Raw genomic sequence first — 14650 nt, forward strand, 5'->3', positions numbered from 1 at the left:
GTCACTTAATGTCTCTACGTCTCAATTTTCTCATTTGTAATAATTGGGATGCTTTCTAGCTCATAACTCCTACTTCAGATAGTTGTTCAGATAAATTTTAAATAAAATGAAGCAATTCATCAACATTTCCCAATCTTTCCTCACAATAAGAACTATCTTGGGTTTCTTTCAAGTATACAGATTACAAAGATTTACCCTGAGAAAGCCTGATCTAGTAGATTTTGTTTGGTAACTAGAATTTATGTTTTTAACAAATAACCAAGATTTATCTTATCTTCAGGTAAATTTGGAAGACACTGAAGTGACGGTGCTATGTAATGTTAATGTTAAATGAGTCGATATCATGTGACCCAAGGAGTCATGAGTTAAACAAGCCAGTCCAAAGGAAGGGGCTGCAAAATGTTCTCTCTCTCCATTTGGTTCTTATTTGTGTGAGTGAGATAGTAGTGTCTAATTGTCCAAAGGAACTACTATTGTGGGATAGGGACGGAGGGGCTTCTTTTATTTGTTTTTGTCTATATATCTATCTACCTACCTATCATCTACTTATTTACTTTTACGGTGCTTTGGGAGTTAATGCAAACTTGGTCTAGAAACATAATTCTGCTAATCATAAGCTGATCTATTATGTCATATTTAAACATAATAAACCTCAATATAGTAGAGAAAGAGAGAGAAGAGAGGCAAGGAGCATGTCATATTATAGTATTATGGAGTTATAATGACAACCGTGTCAACATCATAATTAATTATTTAAATTAAAGGCAATATTTTCTCATATAACTGAGTTTACAAATACAAAAATGAAAAGATGCCACTCTAATATTGGCATATAAGGCAGATATTTAAATCATGTGGGCTATTAAATTTATTGGCTTGTGTTTGATTAAAACTGAGTTAATAAAAAAAATTGAGGTGTTATTCTCCTTGTAAATCAGCAACAAGTTAGTAGATGAATTGCTTTTGAGTCTCCAAAGTTCCAAGAGCCACAGAGTAGTTTTGTACATCCATTCTCTAATTTCAGTTGACTCCAATCTCAAAATAATACATTTGTCATTTATTACCAGCAAGAGACCTGGTGCAACTTAGTGAACTGCACTGAAGTATTGAAAATCTTTTACTATTTCCCTCTTGCACTGAACTTGCCTTTGAGTAAGTATCTAAAAGGACTAAAAAGAACTTCGAAGGGCATATTCTAATTCTATGAGACATCTAAGGTCCTCAAGTCTACATCCTTTTGGTTGCAGTTCTGAACTTAGTTCTTCTAAGCCTTCTGTATATGAAAGGGTTTCGTTCCTTCAGCAATCATCTATGAATGAATTGTTACCATGAAGTATTAATATATCAGATCTAGTAATTTGCACATCTTGCATATAAAAATGCCTAAATAAATATATAAGTGACTAATGGATTGTTTCATTCACCCATAATTCAATAAGACCCAATTTTTCATCCCAAGGAGTGTAAGGTCTATTCGAATTAATAAAACACAACATCATATGCTGTAAGTATTTGTAAATAATAAGTATCATACAAGGGCTTCAAATCAAATGTTATGGGATTCTGAGGCTCATGAGATCACTTCTGGGTATGTGTATATATGCACGTTCATTTACACATACATGCAAATTTGCAAAAAGTCAAATCATCTTCCAACCTCCCCTACTTGTAAGACATAAGCACCTTTCAAAACTCTTTTTCCTCCTTTTCTTCCTCTCTTTCTCTGAGTACCAAGTTTTCATTACCAGTTCTTCTTTTGAAGAGTACAGCATCGATAAATAAATTATGAAAATACTGGTGAAATACATGTTTTTGTCCTTTCAGAAGTGTTTATATTTTTAAAAAGTATTACAGTAATAGGAAACTTTAAGAATTCTTTAGTAGAGGTAGAATTTCAGACCCCATTACCTCTAAGTAGAGAATGTTTGAAGTGGGAAGGTGAACAGCCTTTCTGACTTTTCTTGAAACAAGACAGAGAACATTGACAACTGTTTCTTAGTGGATACAACCATGGTCCTTTGAAACAGAATGAGCAGGACCTGAGAGGGACATTGAGGCAGACTATGTTTATAGAATTACTTGTGGAACTACCCTAGTACCTTTCTCTACTCCTATTGACACTGGCCACTCCTTTTCTAACTGTCAGTTTATTCCTCTGATCTATTAGGTCAGTATACCATTGAACCAGTCTGCAGGGCACTGAACTCTTGTGCTTTCATTTCTTGGCACATTTTCTACACATTATCTCTACCCAATGGTGACCTGGTAATGATTTCCCTTTGGCATGTCCCCAAGATAACTCAAAATTTGTGCTCATTTTTAGAAATTCATTTCCTGGCAAAGCCCAGCCCTTGGACCCTATTCTCTTCTTCCTCTGGTTCCAGAATAAGGATTTCAGATGACATTTATAAGCCTCCGTTGTTCAGTATTTGATTTTTACACACCCTGAAATTTATCTTTCTTACTAACTGATTTCTGAAAGGTTATAAAGTCTTATAAGCAGAGAATACCAATCATGGACCCAGTGTAGAATGATGGTTATCACTAGCTGTTCTGTACATGAAGCCTCTCCCAGATGTGCTATCTCCCTCCAAAGTTAAATTCAAAACTTCAGGACTTCGGGTTTCCAGTCCACCATGTAAGGAGCTTAGAAGGCATCACTCTCATCCTCATATCAACAACAACAACAAAGCTGAACAAACTGGAAATAATCAACAACTGTTCTTAGATCTATCAGATAATTGATATCACAGGGCAAACTGCTGCTCCCAAAATTGGAGAGGTGAACAAGTAGATACAGAGAAACACAGCATTCTGGAGCAGAAGCCCAGGAGTAGAAACCACTACTAGGACCAGTACTAGGATAGGAAAATTTAACTCTAAGTGATGAATTGCTTAGTGCTCACTGTGGACAGGCTTGAGAGTTAAAAAAAAATCCACAGAGGACCAGTCTTAGTGAGGTCCCCACACGTGCATGAGTTTTACCTCTAGGAGCCCCACCCACCAGGTTCTCACAGGGAAGATTAGAGAAAAATCTCCTTGTGCTTCTGTCATGGAGAAGGAAAATGTAACCAATCTGAAGTGTGCCCAGAATATTCTGTTTTTCTTAACAAGGACTGGCCTCAAAGGAAAGTATTTTGTCAGAGCCTAATAATCAAATGGGATTTACCATAACCTAAACAACTTGGGGGAAGAGAAATACCCAACTGTAGCTTACTCTAGCTTCCATGTGGAAGGAGGTAAATCCCAAACTCCAGTCCCCTCTAGCCTTCCTGTCTTCTGTCTCACCTAATGGGGGAAAAAAAACTGAGAAGTACTTGTGAAGGTCATAGCCCAGGGGCACAAAAGCCTCACAAAAGGACTGAAAACTAATAATAAGACAAGAGAATGCTTCTCTTTCTCCTTCACCTTGTCACCACATCAGTAGGGCTCCTGTACAATAATAGAGGAATGCAATTGAAAAAGATGCACAGCTCAGACCTTATTTAAGAAGAAATCTCTAGGGAAACCCAAAGACATCAGGGGTGACAAAAACAAGGACACCAGGGGAAATTTTAGCTTCTGACACACACAGCTATAACCGAAAGTAAACACAGCCTAACTCATAGCCAGAAAAAACAAACAAAAAAACCCCTCACACTAAAGGACTATTTACCTCAGTTCCTCTTACCAAGTACATCATGCCCAGCTTCCAACAAAAAATTAAGGAAATACTAAAAGACAGAAAATAGTGTGCAGACACAGAGGAAACATCAGAATTAGACTCAGATATGGAAGAGATGTTGGAATCATCAAACTAGGAATTTAAAATAACTCTGATGAAAATTGTAAGGGATCTAATGGAAAAAGTGGAAGACATGCAAGAACAGATGGGTAACGTAAGCAGAGGGATGGAAACTCCAAGACAGAACAAAAGAAATACTAAAGATCAAAACCACTCTAACAGAAATGAAGAATATCTTTGATGGGCACGTCAACGTACTGAACATGGCTGATGAAAGAATTAATCAACTTGAGTAAATGTCAGTAGAAATTTTCACAACTGAAAATCAAGGAGGAAAAAAAGAATTTAAAAAAATAACAACTTTTTATTAACTAAAAACAATAAGAACTATGAATAATTACAAGAGGCTCAACATATGTGTCATGGGAAGACTAGAAAGAGAAGAAAGGGAGAAAGGAACTGAAGAAATATTTGAGGTAATAATGACCGAGAATTTTTCAAAATTAATAAAAGATGTAAAACAACAAATCCAGTAAGCTCAGAGAACACCAAGCAGGAAAAATATCAAAAAACTGCACCAGGGCATATCATATTCAGACTGCAGAAAATCAAAGATAAAGAGAAAATCTCAAAAGAAGCCAGAGGGGCAGGGAGGGAGAGAGGAGCAAACATCTAAATTATAGAAGAGCAGGAATAATAATTAAATCGGACTTCTCATCATAAGTAATGCTAGCAAGAAGAGAATGGAATGAAATACTGAAAGTGTTGAAAGAAAAAACAAAATACCAGCGTCAATCTAGAATTCTTTATTCAGGAAAATTATATTTCAAAAGTGAAGGAAAAATAAAAGTTTCTCAGATAAACAAAAATTGAGGGAATTTTTCATCAGGAGACTGGCCTTGCAAGAAGTGGTAAAAGAAGTTCTACAGAAATAAGAAAAATTAAATAGTTCAGATACTCAGATCTACATAAAGAAAGAAAGAGCATTCAAGAAGGAATAAATGAAGGTAAAATAAAATTTGTTTTTCTTATTAATTTATCTAAGAGATAATTTCTTTAAAATAATAGTAGCAACAGTATATTCAGTGATTATAGTTTATGAATAAGCAAAATGAATGTATCAATGTCATAAGTGATACAAGGGAGGAATTATGAATACTCTGTTATGAGCAATTTCAACTACTTGTGAAGTGGTAAATGGTTTAGTGTTATTTGAAAGTGGACTTGGATTAATTGTAAATGTATATTGCAACTGTAGGGTGACCACTAAAAAAAATAAAAATGAAGTAAAAATTGATATGATAAGACAAGAGAGAAAATGGAATCATACAAAATGCTTGATTAAAACCAAAGAAAGCAAAAAAAGTGGAAGACAAAAAATGATACAAAGAACAAGGAAAATAAATAGAAAACAGTAACAATGTAATAGATATTAATCTAACCATACCATTAACTACTTTCAATGTAAATACTGTAAATACAGCCATTAAAAGAAAGAGATTGTTCAAGTTGATTTAAAAAGAGATCAAACTATTTGACATCTACAAGAAGTCCACTTTAAATGTAAAGACACAGATAAGTTAAAAGTAAAAAGATGGAGGAAGATAAACCATTTAAACACTAATCAAAAGGAAGCCAGAATAGCTCTATTAATTTCAGAGTAAGCTGACTTCAGTGAAAAGAAACTAACCAGGAATGAAAAGGGCTATTAATAATGACGAAGGGGTCAATTCTTCAAGAAGACATAACAATCCTTAATCTTTGTGCACCTAGTGTCAGAGCATCATTATATGTTATGCAGAAACTGACAGAACAGCAAGGAGAAATAGATGAATCCATTGTTATAGTTGGAATTTTAACATAGTTCTATGTATTGACTGATCCATCAGGCAGAAAATCAGTAAGGACAAAGTTGAACCAAACAGCACCACCAATCAAGTGGAGCTAATTAAAATTTATATACTACCTCATCTAACAACAGCAGAATATACATTCTTCTCAAGTTTACACGGAACGATCACCAAGATAGACCACCAATTCTAGACCATAAAATGCGCCTTAACAAATTTAAAATAATAGAAATTATGCAAGGTTCATGCATAGACCACAATGAAATTGAACTAAAAACTAATAGCAAAATGATTGCTGGAAAACCTCAAAATACGTGGAGATTAAACAACACATTTCTAAATAACACATAGGTCAAAGAAAAAATTTTAAGAGAAATTAAAAAATATTTTGAACAAAATGAAAATAAAAGCAAAACCTTTCAAAATTTATAGACTGCAGAAAAAGCAGTGTTTTGAGGGAAATTTATAGCATTGAATGCATATATTAGAAAAGAAGACATCTAAAATTAATAATATAAACATCAACCTTAGGAAACTAGGAAAAGAAGAGGAAATTAAATCCAAAGTAAGCAGGAACAAAGATGTAATAAAAATTAGAGCAAAAATCAATGAAACTGAAAACAGGAAATCAATAGAGAAAATCAGTGTAACAATATTGTTCTCTGAAAAGTTCAGTAAAATGGATAAAACTCTTACCAAATTAAGTAAGAAACAAAAAGAGATGACACAAATTACTAATAACAGAAATGAAAAACGAGCCATCACTACTGATCCCATGGCCATTAAAAGGATAATAAAGGAATATTATGAACAATGCTATGTTCACACATTTGATTATTTAAATGAATTAGACCAATTCCTTGAAAGATACAATCTGCCAAAACTCACTCGAAGAGAAATGGATAATCTTAATAGGCCTATATCTATTAACATAATTGAACTAATAATTAATAACCTCCCAAAATAGAAAGAACCATACCAGATGGGTTCATTGGTTAATTCTACCAAACATTTAAGGAAGAAATGATACCAATTCTCTATAATCTCTTCCAGAAAATAGAAAAAGAGGGGCTATTTCTTAACTCATTCTGTGAGGCCAGACTACCCTAACACTAAAACTAGACAAAGACATTACGAGAAAGAAAAAACATGGATTAATAGCTCTCACTAACATAGATGCAAAAATTCTAAACATATTATTAGCAAATTGAAATTAAAAACATATAAAAATAATTATTTATCATAACCAAGACTTATTTCAGGTATGCAAGGTTGGTTCAACATTCAACATTCAAAAATCAATTAATGTAATTCATCACATCATCAGGCTAAAAAACAAAAATATGCTCATATCAATAGATACAGAAAAAACATTTGATACAATCCAACATTCATTCATGATAAAAACTCTCAGTAAACTAGGATTAGAGGGAAATTTCCTCAACTTGATAAAAAATATCTACAAAACATGTACAGTTAACATCACGCTTAATAGTGAGAAACTCAAAGCTTTCCCACTAAGATCAGGAACAAGGCAAGAATGTCCCCTCTCAACACTCCTTTTCAACATTGTACTGGAAGTTCTAGATAATGCAATAAGACAAAGAAAGGAAATAAAAACTATACAGATTAGATAGGAAGAATTAAAACTATCTTTGTTCACAGATGACATGATTATCTATGTAGAAAATCTGAAAAAATTGACAAAAAAAACTCCTGGAATTAATAAGTGATTATATCAAGGTTGCAGGATACACAGTTAATAGACAAAAGTCAATTGCTTCCCTCTATACCAGCAATGAACAAGTAGAATTTGAAATTAAAACCCCAATGCCATTTACATTAACAACCCCCAAAAAAGAAATCCTTGAGAATATATCTAACAGAATATGTACAAGATCTATATGAGAAAAACTACAAAACTCTGATGAAAGAAATCGAAGAATTAAATAAATGGAGAGACATTCCATGTTCATGGATAGGAAGATTCCAAGTTCTTATTATCATGTCAGTTCTTTCCAATTTGGTCAATAGATTCAATTCAATCCAATCAAAATACCAGCAAGTTACTTGTGGATATCAACAAACTGATTGAAAAGTTGATATGGAAAGGTAAAAGATGCAGAATAGCTATCACAATATTGAAGAAGATGAAAGTTGGAGGACTGACACTACCTGACTTAAAGACTTATGATAAATCTACAGTAATCAAGATAGTGTGATACTGTCAAATGAATAGACAAATAGATCAATGGAATAGAATAGAGAGCCGAGAAACATATCCATATAAACATAGTCAACTGATATTTGACAAAGGAGCAAAGGCAATACAATAGAACAAAGATAGTCTCTTCAACAAATGGTGTTGGAACACCCACATGCAAAAAAATAAAAAATAAATCTAGACACAGACTTGACACCTTTCACAAAGATTAACTCAAAATGGATCATAGTCTAAACATAAAATGTAAAACTATACATCAGCTGGAAGAAACATATGGGAAAACCTAGGTGATCATGGGTGTGAGGATGATTTTTAGATACAACACCAAAGACATAAACCTTCCACTTTGCAAAAGACAATGTCAAGAGAATGAGAAGACAAGTCACAGACTGGGATAAAATATTAGCAAAAAACACATCTGATAAAAGACTGTTATTGAAAATACGTGGAGAACTCTCAAAACTCAACAATAAGAAAGCAAACAACCCAATTAAAAAATGGGTCAAAGACTTTACCAGACACCTCACCAAAGAAGATATACAGATGACAAATAAGCATGTGAAAAGATGCTCCACATCGTCTATCATTGGGGAAATGCAAATTAAACAACAGTGAGGTAACACTGTTGGAGCCAATTAGAATGGCCAAAATAAGGAACAATGATAACACCAAATGCTTTACCAGTCTGGTGGGGGATGTTGATAATGGGGGAGGCTATGCATATGTGGGGGCAGGGCATACATGAGAAATCTCTGTGCTCTCCTCTTAATTTTGCTGTGAACATTAAACTACTCTTAAAAATAAAGTCTTAAAAAAAATCTCTTCAGGAAGATAGCATCCAACTAACTGGTGCCTGATGCACTTAAATTCATATGACTCTTTAGATTTCTTGGCTCATGGGTAAAGAATGAGTATCAATCCTGGTCTTTCACCTGACAGAGTAATGAGATATCGAAGGGGCTCTGCAGAGAATCCACAGGCTACCTTCCTTCACTGTCAGTAGTAAGTTGAGCCCACTACTATGTCTGGAGCCCAGGTAGATTTCAGAACCACCAAGTATATCCTAAAGGGAATAACAGGCAATGAGGACTTGTTATATCACCAAGCAACACATAAACCCTGGATTATTCTTTGTCAAAAACTATCTCACCAAATTTTCTTAAATAGATGATTTTGGCTGGCTGTCCTATATATGATATCATAGGCTCTAATATGAAGAAATCTTGTCATTAGAATTCCTACTTAGTTATTTTCCAGATTCTTTCCTGCATTACCCTTGCAGCTTCAATTGCTTTCAACTCATCTACTCTCCTAGTTCTCAATCTTCCTTCTTCCTCTCATAGTCCTTAAATTAGGCAGTTTATTCCTGAAAGGGCATTGCCATGTGTTAATAACAAACTCCTGTAATGAAATTGGGACTCAATCAATCTGAAAATATATCTTGGTATACAATTTTGATTGCATTATAACAAGGTCACATGGATCTTATTCATTTCCAGTCTAGCATAAGATGGGAGTTGTTTTAGTTATTTATTCCTACTTAACCAATTACTCTAACTTAGTGATTTAAAACAACAAATATTTATTGTCTTGCAATTTCTTTGGGTCAGAGTCTCAAGAGTGGCCTGGCTGTGTGATCCTGGCTCAGAGTACTTTCATGAAATTGTACTCAAGAATTTGGCCCAGGGTGCAGTCATCTGAAGGTTTGACTGGGGTTGAATGATTCACTTCCAAGATGGCTTACTCACATGGTTGTTGATAGGAGGCCTCAGTTCCTTGCCACATGGGTCTCTCCATAGGACTACTTGAGTGCCTTGGTACTCTTGGTACTTGGCTTTCTCCAGAATGATCCAAGGGAGAGCAAGGCAGAAGCCATAATGTCTTTCATGATGTAGCCTTGGAAGTCATACAGTATCATTTCTACAATATCCTAGTAGTTATATAGGTTGGCCTCATTCATGTGGAAGTGGCTACAGAAGGCCATGAACACCAAGAGGTAGGGATCATTGGGGTCATCTTGGAGGCTAGCTGCCACAGTTAGGCTTTCAGATATGTCTGTTACGGTGATTAAAATATGAAATTGACACCTCCCCCAAGAAACCACATAGGTAACAGCTAACACGTATTTTAAAATACTTTATCTTACATTTACTTAATTAATCCCCATGACCACTTTTTTTTTGTAGATTCCCCATTTTACAGATGAAAAAGCTGATATTTTTTGGTGTGTGAAGAAGATCAGCTCTGAGCTAACATCTGATGCCAATCTTCCTCTTTTTTTCACTGAGGAAGATTGGACCTGAGCTAACATCCGTGCCTATCTTCCTTTACTTTATACGGGACGCCGCCACAACATGGCCTGACGAGTGGTGCGTTGGTGTGTCTCGGGATCCGAACCTGCGAACCCTGGGTGAACGCAGTGGAGTGTGCGCACTTAACCGCTGTGCCACCGGGCGGCCCCAAGAAGCCGATATTTTAAAAAGTTTTAGTAACTTATTCAAATCGCACACCTAGTATGCTGTGAGACTAAATTTTGAACCCAATCAAGGCAATGCTGATCCTGTTTGAATTTCTATAGAATAATATACAACATTCTTTTCATCTTGACTTTCCTAAGGGGACAGTGTTCATAAGGGCATGCATCTTCATCATAATGGCCATTCATTCATTTTGCCTTCTGCACTGTCAGGCTACAAATTATGTTCAACATTCTGCCATCCAGATGTATTACGCCCTCTTCCTACAATTTCTTTTCCACCGATCCTTTAGTAGATAAGGTAACTCAGTGGTTGAGAATCATGACTGTGGAGTATTTAGTTCTCGAAGGGAAAATTTCTCCTATTTGCTGTCAGTAAAATACAGACTTAAATATCATCATCACAAATGCTTCCAGTTCCACAGTTATTTTAATAAGCATACTTCTTGGAAATCTTTATTCTGAAGATCAGCTTTTGTCCTGTAGATAAAAGAGGGCATTTTATCTTCTATTTCTGAGTCTTGTTGGCAGCTTCTGCTCTTCCAGATTCATGTTCCCTTCGGGAATAAATGTGTATAATAACTGCAATTTTCATTCTCACCGTACATCTTAGGGCACAGAGCCCTGAAGATATGTTCTGTCTTAGCTTTGATTCATGACTGCTGTTAATGCGTACAGTCACCATTTGGTGCACAGGTTTCAACTCTAGTAAAAACACTGAAACTACTGCCAAACAGGTGGAATGGTAGAGTAAGCTGCTCAAACAACAGAGGCTGCTACACTCATTTTGACCAAAATTCTAAGATTCATATTGTGGTTTATTTAAGCAGCTAAATTATAAAGCTTAAAATTTTACGTGAAAGAGTCAATAGTTTCACAGATGTTAAACGTTTTAGCTTTCTTCCCACTTGACAAGCTAGATCACAGCATATGTCTTTGTCCCTGCTTCAATTCTTTGTCTCCCGAACTCCAAGCGTGGTGCTGAGTTCTGATGATTCCTCACCCCAAAACAAAATTGGGGCATCTCCTTTAAAACCTCCAAGGCCTGGAATGACAAAGAAAAAGGAGGCTGCTCGAGGGTCATTGCTACACTAAAATACTATGGGGGATGTAACAAAATCAAGACAGTCTCATCCACCACCACCATTCTCAGAAGGAGCACTCCAAGTGGTTGGAAGGATAACTCTGAGAGCTTTGAGTTGACATTAGAGTTAGAGTAACAGTCCAAAATGCAGACTTGAGTAATAATAGATGATCCATCTCTAAGCCACCATCAAACGAAGCTGGGTCTGGTTAAGTTCAGGCTGTTAGATGACATTTGAAAACATTTTCAATCATCTTGGATATAATAATGATTTTTGTGTTTATAGGGAAATTTCCTTATTTTATGAAGCTCTCATGTTGAAATACATAGGACTGAAATGACCTATTGTTTGTAATTTAATTTAATATACACCAGCAAATAAAATAGATGATGCAAATATGGGAAAATGTTAACAATTGTTAAATTGTTATATAATTGTAAATAATGGATATCTGGACATTTAATTTACCCTACATTTCTGCAATAAAAAGTAAAAGAAAAGAATTGCTGAATGAGGTACAAAAATGGGGGGACAAGGTGAATAGATTAGGACAGCAGAAGAAAGGGTGAGCTCTGCCATCAGCTGTCCTCTTTCTCTGTTCTTCTCTATGGCATCATTCAGGCTGCTGTCTAAATAAATAATGAACAAATATTTAAGGAACATATTTAAGAGATATTAAATTATGTGCGTGCCTGGGAGTTTGGTCTATACAGGAATTCTTCACATGTCTGTAGGTCAGACAATCAACCACTGGCGGAGGACCAAGACTTCAGAAGTAAAGTTGAGAGGACATTGACTCTATGGTAAAAGAGAACTTCTCCTATAGTGAGTGAGTTTAAACAGATAGAAAGATAGTATTTCTATGTATCTCAAGTACGAGAACTTCAAAATGCAGCAGTCTGGGACCATCGTTAAATAGCCCCCAAAGATATTATTGCCTCACTGCATATTCCTGGTGACCACTTTAAATTGAAATTAACAAGTCATTATTCACAAAACAATTTGTTTAAAGGATAGGAAAGTGGAGTGTATTTTTTTAAGGATTTCATGCAGGATGATCGATTTTTTTTAAAGTGTGGTAATCGAGGAGTATTCATCAGTTATCTGAAAAATGTTTATTATCCTATTTCATCACAGTACAAAATAAATTATATCAACTGACACCATAAACCGAGAGGACTCTGTTTTCAGGGCATTGTTGAGGAGTTGGCCAGCTGTTTTAAACTCGTATGTTGCTTTTCAGTAATGCAGAGCGTGGGCCTATCCTTGTGGATTTCATGTTTATTTCTCTTCTCCCCCTCCCCCTCCCCCTCTCCTTCCCCTTCCTTCTTCCGCTGCTACTGCTGCTTCTGCTTCTGCTGCTGCTGCTTCTCCTTCTTCTCGTTGTCCTTCTCCTCCTCCTCCTCCTCCTCCTCGTCTTCTTTTGCTGTGGTCACTGTCACTTCAAGGTTAGGTAATTTAGCATATGCATTCTAAAACAAAGGCTAACTGTGGAAACGTATGGTATTTCCATGCAGATTAATCTGTGTGTGCTAGGTAAAGTAACAAAACTGAAAACTACTTTTTCCTCTACCTTTCTCTTTGCACAATTTGCAAGGGAGCGAGTGGCCGGCAACAAGCATGACAGTGGAGAATAAGCTAATCAACTACACAACTGAGAGTCAGTAGAGAATCCAAAAAGAAGTTAGGAAAGCTCAGGCCAGCTGGATAATTTGATATTTTCATTAATGATAATAAATGCTTGCTATTCATCAAAATAATCTTAAATGGGATCAAGGAGAAAGTTCATGATCTTGATTATCTTAACAAGCTAAAGATGCTAATTTTCTTCTATTCTTATGCATGTACATAGTAAAAGCTACTCTGAGTTTTTAAAATTATTATTAATAAATAAATTCCATATTAAATGTGTTAGAAAAAATATAATTTATCTATTCCTTGCCATAATATTGGTTCAGACTAGTATTTCCTTGAGTAGTTTCAAAGTTGATGGAATTTAAAAGTTAAAAGTTGAGGCGGCCCCGTGGCTTAGTGGTTAAGTGCACGTGCTCCGCTACTGGCGACCCTGGTTCGGATCCCGGCTGCGCACCGACACACCGCTTCTCCGGCCATGCTGAGGCCACGTCCCACATACAGCAACTAGAAGGATGTGCGGCTATGACATACAACTATCTACTGGGGCTTTGGGGAGAAAAAAATGGAGGAGGATTGGCAATAGATGTTAGCTCAGAGCTGGTCTTCCTCAGTAAAAAGAAGAGGATTAGCATGGATGTTAGCTCAGGGCTGATCTTCCTCACACACAAAAAATAAATAAATAAATAAAAATTAAAAGTTGAAACTAGGCATAATCCTTTAATTACAGATTATTTAAAACAGAATATCAAACTTGAGTCCCAGTAAGAAAAGCTTAATAAGTATTTTTCCTCTATTAATTATAATTTTGAGTCTCTTTCCCCAGCCCTCCCTTGCTGTTTAAAATGGAATTTAATTTGTGAATATTTGATTCTTTAAAGAAAAAAATTATCAAAACAAGTGTATTTCTTCTCGATCAGTAAAAAAAATACTTTGTTTTTCACTGTGTTAGGAAGAAGAAAACACCAAACAATTTAGCTATCACACTCTCTTGATCCAATATAAATTCCAACATGGACCGGATAGTGAGTTTTGTTCTGAATTAATTTTATAACATCTATTTTGAAGATAATTTTTCCTTAAATCATTTTAGAATTGGCTCAACACTTGACATCATTTTTGGTTGAAATACTCCTAGATAAAAACATGCTGAGATTTTAGTTCTCACAAGATTAGGAGAAGAATGAAATAAAGCCAACAATATCCCTCAGTTAGTGTTCTGACCTTAGGGCATTGTATCAGAGTATCATTGGTGAAATTAAGTTTAAACATTTTTATCACATATAAAAAGCAAAGGAAAGAAATAAGAAAAGTAATGGTGTCATCTATCTTTCTATCTACCTATCTGTCTATCTCTGTATATCTATCTCCAGATACACATATAAACATTTTTTTTAAGAGTGAGAAGAAATTAGAAAGATGTGGGAAACTGTGGGAAATAATGCACCAGATGGCAGGAGCTACAGAGGAGACAAGTTCTCTCACCTTCAATGGTGAGATTATATGTGTCAATAAACCCCCAACACATATGCTTTTAGAAAATGTAACACCATACATAGACTTGTGAATTTAGGAAATAAAATTTCACTGTAATTAAGATGAGAAATAGTCATTACCCGTTTGGATTTGTTCCAGTTCTCGCAAGGGCAAATTCCTATC

The sequence above is a fragment of the Ceratotherium simum genome, chromosome 28 (genome assembly GCF_057802395.1).
Source record: "Ceratotherium simum simum isolate JZ-2026a chromosome 28, ASM5780239v1, whole genome shotgun sequence".
Classification (NCBI taxonomy): Eukaryota; Metazoa; Chordata; class Mammalia; order Perissodactyla; family Rhinocerotidae; genus Ceratotherium; species Ceratotherium simum.